The sequence below is a fragment of the Leuciscus leuciscus genome (assembly GCF_965113295.1).
Source record: "Leuciscus leuciscus genome assembly, chromosome: 24".
NCBI classification, from domain to species: Eukaryota; Metazoa; Chordata; class Actinopteri; order Cypriniformes; family Leuciscidae; genus Leuciscus; species Leuciscus leuciscus.
Genome location: NC_138723.1, coordinates 29,767,564 through 29,781,272, shown reverse-complemented (window position 1 = coordinate 29,781,272; position 13,709 = coordinate 29,767,564). Strand labels below are relative to the sequence as shown.

The following is a 13,709-nucleotide window of genomic DNA, read 5'->3' as shown; positions in this document are numbered from 1 at the left end:
TTAATTCATCATTTATAAAGCATTAATAGACATTAATAAGCAGTTTATAAATACAGCTATAAATGCTTTATTCTTGATTTAAAAGCATATCTATAATTGTATTGTTATACTTTATTAATGATCAATTTATCATTTCTAAATGAAGTATAGCATTATTTACACACCAGTTAGTTAGGAGTTGCCAGTGATTCATAAGATCACTTAGAAATTGCAAGTAAATGTGGTAAATTCAGGTAGTTATAAAGCATTTAGTAGTGGTCAGTTCACTATGTTTGTGAGCTCATCTAAAGTGAGGACTAGTTATGCCTTGTAAAGCATATACAAAGGAGATTTATAGACTCAGTTATCTTCTAAACAGAAAAAGGAACAAACACAACACAGTGATAGAGAACATAAAAAAATGTAACAGCCTTTAAATCTCCTTTGTAAATGCTTTACAAGGCATAACTAGTCCTCACTTTAGATGAGCTCACAAACATAGTTAACTGACCACTACTAAATGCTTTATAACTCCCTGAATTACAGTAGAAATACATGTTAATAAACCATTTATTAACACACTAAGCAACTATTACTATATGTCTGAATAATAAGATGAATGTACATTTAAATAGTTTATTAATCATTTACTTACAATTTCTAAGTGATCTTATGAACCACAGACAACTCCCAAATAACTGGTTTGTAAATAATGCTATACTTCATTTAGAAATGATGAACTGATCATTAAGAAAGTATGAAAATACAATTATTAAACACATTATAAGAATAAGGCATTTATAGCTGTATTTATAAACTACTTATTAATGTCTATTAATGCTTTATAAATGATGAATTAACTGTTTTCTAATGCTTAACTAATGATTAATAGCGTGCAGTTATTATAAAGTGTTACTCAAAATCCTAATATTAAACAGCCCAAACAAAAAGATGAACATACAAATGAATGAGTACAGAGTTGTGAGAACACTCAGAACTTATGATACATTTTAAAAAAGCACAGCACACAAATCTGCATAATTACCTTATGATACTCACTCAGGAGTGCCGGTTCACACAGAAAGCATAATCTTTCAAAGGGAAAATGGCAAACGCGGGCAGTGGAACGGGGGGCAAACGCAAGGTCTCGAGGCGCGTTTTAGTTTAACTTATTTTAACTTGAGTGCTGCGTTTTGAGAACGCTGTGTCATGCGCGAGACGCGAGCACAACACGGGTAGTGCGTTCACACTGAAAAACAATGGAAAAGTAGCAGAGTGGAATGGTTGACGTTCTGTGTGAACGTCCCCTAATGCCGATGAATGCTTTAATCAAGACATCTATATTTAGTTTTTTCACATGCATTAAATGAGTGTCAAATCAGTTCTGAGATGCTGGTCCTCAACCAGTGTCACGTCAATCACTCCATGCGAGATCGGCTTATTGCCTTATGATATATTCATTTCTTTTAGAGTCATAAAACCCTATTCGACAACATATAAAAAAACGAAATAATCTTTAGAGTAATTTTATAAAGGTTGAAGTTGAAGGTGTTCTTAAAAAACAGGTTGAAAAAGAAAAAGTAATTTAAAAGTCATGTCATCTTAAATTCCAATGTAGTGAAACTGGTGGTGCATCGTTAGGGGGTGCTGCACCCCTAGTTCCCACGGCCATGGACCCTCTCAGAAGCCATGTTTTTTTAGAAAGCTTGCTTAGGCAAGATGTTTTGAACTCCTGAAACGAACTCCAAACAAACTTAGTTTTGACTAGATAATGTTCGAAATGACGTCACACCAGTTCGTTCGTCGATTTCGCTTGAAATATACTGGGACTTTTACAGGGAAATCAGATTCAGCTCATTTCTTACACCGTGTCCTAACCAGACGCGATGCGATAAGATTCCAGCGACAAATAATTTGTCTGTCCACACTAGACACGACGCGACTGCGAGATACGTCAAAATCAATCAAAACCCACAGCCAATCAGAACAGCGTGTGGGCGGAGTCAGCCAATCAGAACAGCGTGTGGGCGGAGTCTCGTGGTCTTGACGGCACTCAAGAAAATGGATAAGAAGCTACATAATCAAATTCACAAATATTACACCATTTAAACATTATTAAAAATACATAAGCTACTGAGTTACTAAAACAATCTTTGTCAAAGAATACACTTGTTTGTTCACAGTTTGAACGTTCTTGTTTCCAATTTCCATTTGTTTAATTTCAAGATCTGAGGTGAATTATCCACTGTTGCTTTTACAGCCAAAAAGCTGGAGCACTGAATGATATTCAGAGTCACATTACATGCTTTTAACATTAAATAAAGCTCATAAACATAGATTTTTATCCATGAACAAATATCCCAATGATCTTACACGAGTTTCAGGAGAGATCTCAACAATGTCTCAAACAAAGCTCAGATATGCAATCAAAAGATTTCAATATGAACTTGCCATCCGTATACATTTTTATAACACTTATAATTGCATTTATTTTACATTCACACCAACAAGAAAAATCTGAGACAAAGTTAATACTTACATACTTGAGCATAAAATCATAAAATCTTAAAATCATAAAATCTTTCTTTGAGTAGGTGTTTTAATCAGCTATTAATGATCCTTAGTTTAATAACCTTATTTTATTCCCCGCTAAGAATTTGAGGAGAGACACAATTAACATTTAAAAGTCATATTTAAAGACTCACCGAACAATAAAATGTTCCTAATGGAACATTATTCCTCTTACTTTAACTAATTTTCCAATAAAAATATGTTTAAATCCCTAAAACAAGAAAAAATGTATTGAGCTAAAGAAATGAAAAAAATATTAAGACTTGTTTTCACAGATTTGATCTTTTTTTTTACCTAAAACAAGTAAAGACAAAATACATACGATCTCTGAACAAATACTTAATATCTTCTGCAGTGTTGCTAAAGCAAAATCATCTTGTTTAAAGGATTTTTCAATGTTTTAACTGGAAGATCAACTAGTTTTTAGTGCGCTACAGTAGTGAAGCATGGTGAAGTGATGGTATCAGATGGTAATATACCACGGTACATGTCATGGTTTAGCACATCTGGAAGGAATACCATGGTATTACCTTTAGTTGTAGCGCAAAAAAAACAAAAAAAAACACTACAAATCCTCAGCAATACCGTATTACTTTAGGCTGTCCAGAAGAGCGCAGAGACAATCACAGTGGAGAGTTTTCCCCAGTAAAAGTGCTCTTTCCCCACCGCCTACGATCTCTCTCTCTCCTCTGCTTAACTCACAACTGCAGTGGAGCAACACAGAGAAAGAAGACAATTATCCTCAATATCTGTCACTCACATGACAGCACTGCTTCTCCTAGCCACGCTTCAACAGATGCAGGTGGGGGAACAAAGAGGCTCGGGCTGCTGCTTTTAAGCAAACTCTCTCTCTGTCTTTCTCATTACCTGGCCCATTTGCATGCAGACTGTCAAACAAAGGTGTTGATGGGGAAAGATACGAGAAGAAAGGAGTAAAGATTCTGTATACCGCCTCTGTGAGTGTGTGTTTACGTGGGTTTGGGCTTTATACAGACGCTACAAGCAAGTACAAGCGTTTTGTCGTGGCGTATCACATGCACGGTTCCCTGCAAATCGATCACTCTTTTTTCGCACCCCATGATCCGCAAGCGAAATCCAGACCTTCGTAGATCATGAGCCATTAACTAGTTCAGCTCACCGGAATTATATTCTCAACGGTTAAAAAAAGGTGACTTTAATCTACACAAACTCAAGGAAACGACCCTCTAGCTGCATTTTCCCATGCACAATTTAACACATTTTCCATAATGCTTTTTAACACCTATTTGACAGAAAGACTTTTTGTCTGCCAGCAATGAAAATGAAAATGAAAATGCTGTGCAACCTGATGCAATCAGAAGATATCTGAGGCTTAATATACGTCAAAGGTTCATTTAATAATCATGTGCAGCAATGAGATTTCAGCACTGCAAAACAAATAAATATATATATATATATATATATATATATATATGATTACCCTTTATTTTAAGGTGTCACACAGTGTAATAATATATTTAAGTACTGAGTAATATTAAGCAACTACATGCACTTACTCTAGGGATAGGGTAGGATTAGGGTTTGGTTGAGGGTTAGTTGCATGTAATTATGCATAATTTACTGTTATTACTATGGTAAGTGCATGTAACAAGGACACTGTAAAATAAAGTGTTTCAAAAATTAGGTTACACTTTACTTTAAGGTATCATTGTTACAGTGTAATTATATATTTAAGTACTGTGTGATATTAAGCAACTGCATGTACTTACTATAGGGTTAGGGTAGGATTAGGGTTTGGTTGAGGGTTAGTTGCATGTAATTATGCATAATTTACTGTTATTACTATAGTAAGTACATGTAACATATGTAACAAGGACACTGTAAAATAAAGTGTTACCCAAAATTATTTTATTACTCTTGTTACTCGTCTTGTTTTCTAGTAAAAATATCAAAACGTTCTTAAATCAGGATACATTTACTTGAGAGGCTTGTTTTCCAAAAAGTTTATGCTTAACAAAACAAGTGCATAGGGGGAGTGCATGAATGTGGGCGAGACTATCAAACATGAAGCCACTGAAATAGAAACTCTATAATGTCCTGTCACTTATTACAGTAGCGACTGGTTATGACAAAAAAAACCCTCACAATAATATTGAAAATTAGCATTTATTGCCTGGTTAGTACGTGATGTAAGCATTATGCCCATTTATCTGACTTAATTTTTAAAATGACCTAATTTCTAATTAGTCTTTTTTTTTTTTTTTAATTAGTCTTTTTTAAATTAGTTTTTAATTAGTCTTTTTAAAGATAACTTTACATGAAGATCAACACTGCATCATTTAACACACTATCATGCATAATGCACACACACACACACACACACACACACACACACACACACACATCAGCCGCACTGTGATTTTGCCGATGAATTTCTGGATGAACATATTTTGTTGATTTTGGAACAACATTCCTGTCTGAAAATGTAGTCCTAAATCTACCCGTAAGTTATCCCTGAAATCAGAGGGGAAACAGGCAGGGTTCCCACACCTCGGTTAACTTCAAATACAAGGACCTTTCAAGGACTTTCCAGGTCCAATACTCTCAAATTCAAGGACTTAATGTGGGGACACATATCAAGAGAGAGCAAGGTTACGTCGTGTTACCTTGTAAGATACATTGTTACAGTTTTCATGTGTCAAACTATGCAAAAAAATCATTTATTTTTGGCTATATGACAGAGATCTGATATTCTATTTGTGACCCTGGACCACAAAACCAGTCACATGGGTCATTTTTTCGAAATTGAGATTTATACGTCATCTGAAAGCTGAATAAATAATCTGTCCATTGCTGTATGGTTTGTCATGATAGGACAATATTTGTCCGAGATAAGACTACTGAAAATCTGGAATCTGAGGGTGCAAAAAAATCTAAACATTGAGAAACTCTCCTTTAAAGTTGTTCATTTATGTTGGCGATTGTGCAGCATTCACTCACAAAAATAAATGCTTTATATATTTACGGTAGGGAATTTACTAAATATCTTCATGGAACATGATCTTTACTGAATATCCTAATGATTTTTGGCATAAAAGAAAAATCGATAATTTTGACCCGTACAATGTATTGTTGGATATTGCCACAGATATACCCGTGCGACTCGAGACTGGTTTTGTGGTCCAGGGTCACATTCGTGGATAAAAGTGCATAAAACTGAAGAATATTCGGTACATCCTCCTAAACTGTATTTTCAAATGATCTGATATTAACTTTTGCATGGCTTTTATTAAAAAGAGCTTAGGCCCATGTAACCAGCCTATTTTTGCAATGTTTCATTGTATCTGTAAAACGTTGAGGATCAATCGTAGTAGTTTCGTGCGCGCGTGAACGTCATGGCAACGTACAACACAAAGTACCTCACGCGGGAAACACTTAAAGGAACCGTATGTAAGAAATGTATTTCAATTAATCATAAAATGGCCCTGATATGTCACTAGATATTAAGAAATCATGTTCATTTCAAATACTTATATCACTGACAACAGTAGTCCGGCCAGGATATTGTCATTTAAAAGTGAAGTTGCAGCCCTCGACTGATGTTGATGATGTCATGTTGTGTTTTGGCCTGATGCTCCACCCTCCACCTATCTACCAATCACGAAGTCAGTAGTGATTCGGCATCCGGGTTGCCAGCTCTGCTCTAGTTACCACAGCTGCAGATACAAACGTGTCGGATAAAAAATGTCTAACGTTACGAAACCTAAAAGACCTCGTTATGAATCCGAAAAAAAAACGGACTGTGTAGGACTCGTCACTTGCCATTGGAAGCTCCTTGTAGTAGCCGACGTTCCTGCTGGATCCTGTAGCCTAACTGGCAACCTGGAGTCAGGGGGGAGGGGGAGGGGATACACCGCTCTACAGTCATTTGAAAGTGATTGCAGTACCAGTTTTGGCCACAATCCTTTAAAGTAACGTGTAAATGCGCGTAACTAACGATAATCAAGCAAGCTAGTGCGCATAGGCCACGAAGTGTTGGCGAAATGACACATTAGCGAACCGGAAGGAATAATAAGGACATTTTAACCAGAAAACTTCTTGCACAAAATAAATTCAGTCACTTTCACGGATCTGTATCGATGTGTGTTTATTTTCAAAAACTTTCCAGGGCCTTGACATTTGTTTTTTCTTTTCAGATTCACAAACTTTCACGGATTTCAAGGACCCGTGTGGAACCCTGGACGGGTGAATAACACTGATGTAGGAGCACATAATCCTGGTTGTAAGCCTAAACTTAATAAAATGTAAAATTGTCCCTCAAATCTGATTGGTTGATTGACTTCACTGATGCGGTTCATGCAAAAATCCTATTCTTAACAGGCATTTGTCTCATTTCCCTGTTAAAATGTCTAGTTTTGAAACAAGATCATTTACTTGCATAAGATATTACGACTTGTATTCATAGAATAAGTGCACTGGCAGATTTTTAACTTGTTTATTCTTAAAGCGTGTCAAATCTGCCAGTGCTGAAAAACACTTTGAACAGAAAAATAAGGCGTTAAAGGAACAGTTCATCCAAAAACGAACATTTCACAGCCAAAGAGAAATTAAGGGTTTGCATGAAAACATTCCAGGATTTTTCCTCATCCAGTACAAGTGAACAGGGATCACTGTAATCATATTTAGGCAGCTTCAAAGGGCCAGTGAATAATGCCGGGTTCAGACAACACAATATTTTTGTCTGTTATGATAGTCAGTGTCGGATTATGCGATTTCGACTCTTAATTCTCGGCGTGTCGTGGACAGCAAACACGTCAGACGACACGTCGCTTCCCGACCAATCGTCACTTGCCGTCTTTAACGATGTGTGTGATGTCATCGAGAAGGCGGAGCTAGCGACTGTCAGGACATCGTGAAGCATAACAATCGTGGCGTCAGTCGTCGTCCACTATGAGACATTATACAAGATGAAACAATCGATTCTTGCGTCCCGACGCCCGTTGTCCTTTACGAATCACCACGACTAACGGATCGGGCCAAAATCATGCTGATATAGTCCTGAGATAAGAGTCATCTCTAGCGAAACGATGCATCATTTTCAGAAAAAGATAAATGTTTATGCTTTTTAATTACAGACGCTTGCCTTGAGGTCACGACCTTTCACGTGACATATTCACTGAGGACCAAGGTGGACATTTGTAGTTAAAAGCATAATTTTTTTTTCTGAAAATGACTGATCATTTCACTAGATAAGACCCTGATTTGTTACAAATCAGGCAAAAAACATATGTTTAACATTGCTTTAACTTATCAAAATAAGTGAAGCAATTTTCAATTTTTTTTTTACAAGTTATACAAGTTCCAACTATTTTTTTAAGTCAGTTTAATGTAATTTAATTTGAAATGATTAATATAATTTTGTTGTACTTAAAAATTTAAGGCAGCAACTTTTGTTGGTAAATATCATATATTAAGTTATATACTTTGAGATAATAACCATATTTATAATAAAACCATCATATTTAAAAAATATGATATTAATAATTTCATATATTGAAATATATAATTTATTGTTACTACCGTAAATCTATATCAAATTATTATGGGATCTCCTTCGATGCTTTCAGAATCTTTACTTTTTAAAATAATTTTGTATTTTCAAACTATATTTTTATACTAACATTATTTAATGACAGTATATTTACTGAACAAAAATGAACAGTTTATCAAAATAAACAGAAAATAGTACAAACTTTGCTAAAGTGAACAAGAATTCAAACATTGTTAAAAACATATTATTTGACTTAAAGTATGTGTACAAGGCCCATCTCATACATTTATAAGATTTTTAAACAAAGTAAACAACTTTTATGATTTATTTTCACTCAAAATCTGTTGCTCCATCAATGTTCAATACAAACGTATCTATTTTTCCGCAATCATCCACTATGGAAGTAGTGAAAAGCACATTTATCTTAAGGTGTGCCTTTAGCCCTGCTAATGTGTGTGTTGCATTGTAAATTCAAGCTGTGACTGAAAATATTTCCCCATATAGTTGCTCTAATCACCTAAACCGATGTTAGAAACAGGCGATGGAAGACGACACTGAAGCCGGAGCGATTCCTGGCTGAATTTAGCAGGTATGTAAATATGTTTGCTCAACCCTCATGATGGGGCTGCGTACAGTGAGATAGACAATGCCTTTATTCATTAATGGCAGCTTTTGTTCCTGTAAACAACATGAATATTTAATCCGTCCTAAGATTCCCTCTTGGTTAATGAATGTGTCTGAACCAGCTCGAGCCTCTCTGGGGACGCGGGCCGCCGGGAACCGTTGCTAAGCAGTCGTCGCGAACACACTTCACTCTTTCATGAACAACACACCCGTTCTGCACCACGGATCGGATCCGTACACACACCGACACACACTCCGACCCTCGGCAGGACTCCCGGAGGGAGCGGGAGACGCCGAGGTGATGCCGAACGCATCACGACACCGCACTGCTGATGTCACTTCCTGTGCGGTAAATGCATGCAGAGATGGAAATCTGTTGCACGTTGAAACATCACTATATCAGATGAAACAATCGATTTTTTCGTGACAAACACTCTAAAAAATGCTGGGTTGTGTTAACCCAATATTGGGTCAAATATGGACTAACCCAACGTTGGGTTAAAAATTCAATTTAAAAATGGACAAACCCAGCCGTTGGTTTACATTTTTAATGTAACCAATGCAATTTGTCCATTTTTAAATTGCATTTTTGTCCATTTTTGATTTTGTCCAAAATGCAATTTGTCCATTTTTAAATAGCATTTTTTAACCCAACGTTGGGTTAGTCCATATTTGACCCAAAATTGGGTTAACACAACCCAGCAGTTTTTAACGGATCGGGCCAAAATCTATATGCTTTTTAATTATTAATTTTAATTATTAATTTATTAATAACTGAAAACGACTGATCATTTCACTAGATGAAACCCTCATTTGTTGCCTCCATTGATGCTGCCTAAATATGGATTATGGACTTAAATACGCTCTAAAAAATGCTGGGTTGTTTCAACACATGGTTGGGTCAAATATGGACTAACCCAACCATTGGTTTAAATGTTTATGGTTTGTCCATATTTGACCCAAACTTGGGTTGAATCAACCCAGCATTTTGTAGTGAGACTGGATGGATTATGATGATCCCCGTTCACTTGCAATAGATGGAGAAAAATCCTGGAACGTTTTCCTCAAAAACTGTCATTTCTCTTCGGCTGAAGGAAGAATTTCTTCGTCTCCCGGAGGAAGGCGATGCCGAACGCACTGCTGATGTCACTTCCTGTGCGGTTAATGCATGCAGAAATGGAAATCTGTTGCACGTTGAAACATCACTATATCAGATGAAACAATCGATTCTCGCGACAAACGGATCGGGCCAAAATGTCTAGCGGAACGATGCATCATTTTCAGATTTTTCTTTTTTTTATATGCTTTTTAATTATTAATTTTAATTATTAATTTATTAATGACTGAAAACGACTGATCATTTCACTAGATGAAACCCTCATTTGTTGCCTCCATTGATGCTGTCTAAATATGGATTATGGACTTAAATACGCTCTAAAAAATGCTGAGTTGTTTCAACCTATGATTGGGTCAAATATGGACTAACCCAACCATTGGTTTAAATGTTTATGGTTTGTCCATATTTGACCCAAACTTGGGTTGAATCAACCCAGCATTTTGTAGTGAGACTGGATGGATTATGATGATCCCCGTTCACTTGCAATAAATGGAGAAAAATCCTGGAACGTTTTCCTCAAAAACTGTCATTTCTCTTCGGCTGAAGGAAGAATTTCTTCGTCTCCCGGAGGAAGGTGAAGCCGAACGCACTGCTGATGTCACTTCCTGTGCGGTTAATGTATGGAGAGATGGAAATCTGTTACACGTTGAAACATCACTATGAGACACTATATCAGATGATACAATCGATTCTTGCGACAAACGGATGGGGACAAAATCTCTAGCGAAACGATGCATAATTTTCAGATTTTTTTTTAATATGCTTTTTAATTATTAATTTTAATTATTAATTTTATAATAACTGAAAACGACTGATCATTTCACTAGATGAAACCCTCATTTGTTGCCTCCAATGATGCTGCCTAAATATGGATTATGGACTTAAATACGCTCTAAAAAATCCTGAGTTGTTTCAACCCATGGTTGGGTCAAATATGGACTAACCCAACCATTGGTTTAAATGTTTATGGTTTGTCCATATTTGACCCAAACTTGGGTTGAATCAACTCAGCATTTTGTAGTGAGACTGGATGGATTATGATGATCCCTGTTCACTTGCAATAGATGGAGAAAAATCCTGGAACGTTTTCCTCAAAAACTGTCATTTCTCTTCGGCTGAAGGAAGAATTTCTTCGTCTCCCGGAGGAAGGCGATGCCGAACTTCGCTGATGTCACTTCCTGTGAGGTTAATGCATGCAGAAATGGAAATCTGTTACACGTTAGTGGGATTATGAAACATGCAATCCGGGTTACGATCAAGATCGAAAGGTTTGTGAGCAATTACGGATTATTTATTTGCATCTCTCCAGTACATGAATGCCACATGTTCCTCCACAGGCACGGAGAGAGAGAGAGAGAGAGAGAGAGAGAGAGAGAGAGGATACACACAGACAGACACTCGTAAACTTCTGCAATTGGTCCACAGGGAGAGAGCGACGATCTTCAGGAGGAACCCACGCCAGACCCTGCCTCAAGCAGGCTTCCAGCTGTTGTCAATTACTGCCACTTTAACGGCGCGTTAAACACACAATGGCCAATGAGGCGCTGCCACCCGAGTCACTATTTAACTGCAACACGGCCATTAGCTAATCCTGAGGGCCCGTCGCCCGCTGCTTTACCTAGCGAGGCCCAATCTAATGAAATTAAAGCTCAACTCCCTTTAATAGCCAGGTTCCCCGTCATAAATTCATTAGCCGCTGATGAGTATCTTCCTGTTAGCTTGAACGCGCGTTCTGAGATTTACAGTCGGCTAATGAAAACCATCAAGGTTTTAAGGAGCTCGTCTCATTAGGGAGGGGTTTTTAATAGACAAACAAAGATGGGATAATTGCCACGGGAGCTTAGGTTTTACCGAGGGGTGTTGAAGGGTTTGGTTCTGGAGAAATCAGGCTATGCCAATTACTTTAGGTAACGTAATGAGCGCCGCTGTTGACTCAGGTGAGCCGGCGACTCGCTCAAATGAAAGACTCCACACACTACTGCCCTTCAGGCCGGGGATTAAATTTCTCTCATCTGTTTTGCCGTTGTCGGCGTGCACGTTGGGGGTGTAATATATATGGACAGGGGCAGGAATGCTCCCTCCCTCCTCCTCCTCCTCCTCCTCTTCCCCAGGACCCCGAACTTCTCAAATATCCTCAATGTCAAACATGGTGGGCTCCAAAAATACCTCTCTGAGCTCAGTCTCGCCTTCCACTGGATGTCCATCTATAGGTTTGTCTCTCGTAATAGCAGAACTAATGTAAAACATCAACGCTAATCTTATGCACGCGCTTCTTAACAAAGCGGCTGTCACCATCATGTCATTTCAGCGGGTGGACTGCAAAACCGCATGTATAAGCGTGCAACTAACCATATGATAAATTATATAATAAGTCTATTTTTTATATATATTTTGTTGTATTTTTATTTAGGCCTATATTAAAATGTATATAATGTCATTTTATTATTATAATAAAAAATAAATAAAAAAAATTAGCCAATCAACTTGCCTTGTGTTCAATCCAATCGAACTCTATGATGCCCAACATGGACAGAATGGCATGAACAAAACAACACAAGGCAAAATAAAATACTGTTTAAGAGTTCACATGAAATGAGAATAATACTATTTTAATTAACTAATTGTAATATACTGTCTTAAAAAAATATTATTATTAATATTGTATTTAATATTATATTGGTAGTATTCATATTACTCTAATGTAGTAGTAGTTGTTATAATAATAATATTATTATATTAAAATTAAAGTTATATTAAGATGGATATTGTATTAATATTAATTAAAAATAATTGTAATACTAAAATTAATAAAATGGATTTTGTTTTAATATTAATTAATATTTGTGATATTAATACTAAAATTAAATAATGTTAGAATTCATATAATATTACAATTAAATTCATAATAAAATGGATAATACTACTGCTAATAATAATTATTAGATTAAAATTAAAGTTATATTAAGATGTATAGTGCATTAATATTGATTCATAATCATTTTAATAATAAAATTTATAATAAAATGTATACTGTATTAATATTAATTAATTTGAGTGATATTAATACTAAAATTATATATATTAAAATTAAATATTAAAATGAATATGGTATTAATATTAATCCTATGATTAAAGTAATATTAAAATGTATTAATATTAATTAATTAATAATTAATGTCAACATTAATATTTAAATTAAATTAATTTTAAAATGGATACTATTAATTAATATTAATATTTAAATTAAAATTGAAATGATAGTGTATTGTTATTAATTAATGTTACTTATATTCCTATACTAAAATTTTATTATTGTTTGAATCAATAAAATATTAAAATGAAATTCATATTAAAATTGATAGTGTATTAATATTAATTAATATCAGTAATATTATTACTAAAATAAATTCAATTAATGTTAAAATTTATATACTAAAATTAAATTAACCTTAGATGCATATTGTATTAATATTAATGATAAAAGTAATGTAATATTATCAGCATAATGAATTCATAAATTCTAAACACATCTGTTACAATAATAAAGTATAATAGTACTTTTTTTTTTTTTTTGGCACACAAAACCAGTTAAGACCCCGTCGTCGAGTGTCCAGTTAAACGCTAAAGCATTTGTCGTTGGGTTTGCTGTCGCCAGTGACGGACAAGATTTGAGCTTTGACTGATGACATTGTGCAATAGATCAGTGTGTGTTTTCTAAAGGCAGACAGTGAGACTGACAACACCATCAGTTCAGAGTTCACACACTCATTCTGCGACCTGGATCCTGAGCTTTGAGCTTGCAACTAACATGCAACTATCATGGTGCAACATCTAGATGCCACACACACACACACACACACACACACGCCTCTGGGCTGCCCATCATCT

General features: G+C 35.6%; 1 protein-coding gene across 1 annotated transcript in view; it reads right to left on the bottom strand.

Annotated features, from left to right (window-relative positions):
- LOC309489813 (uncharacterized protein) overlaps nucleotides 1-13,709 on the bottom strand; it is a 47,917-nt gene that overhangs the window by 34,066 nt on the left and 142 nt on the right. The gene's annotated exons all lie outside the window — the stretch shown is intronic.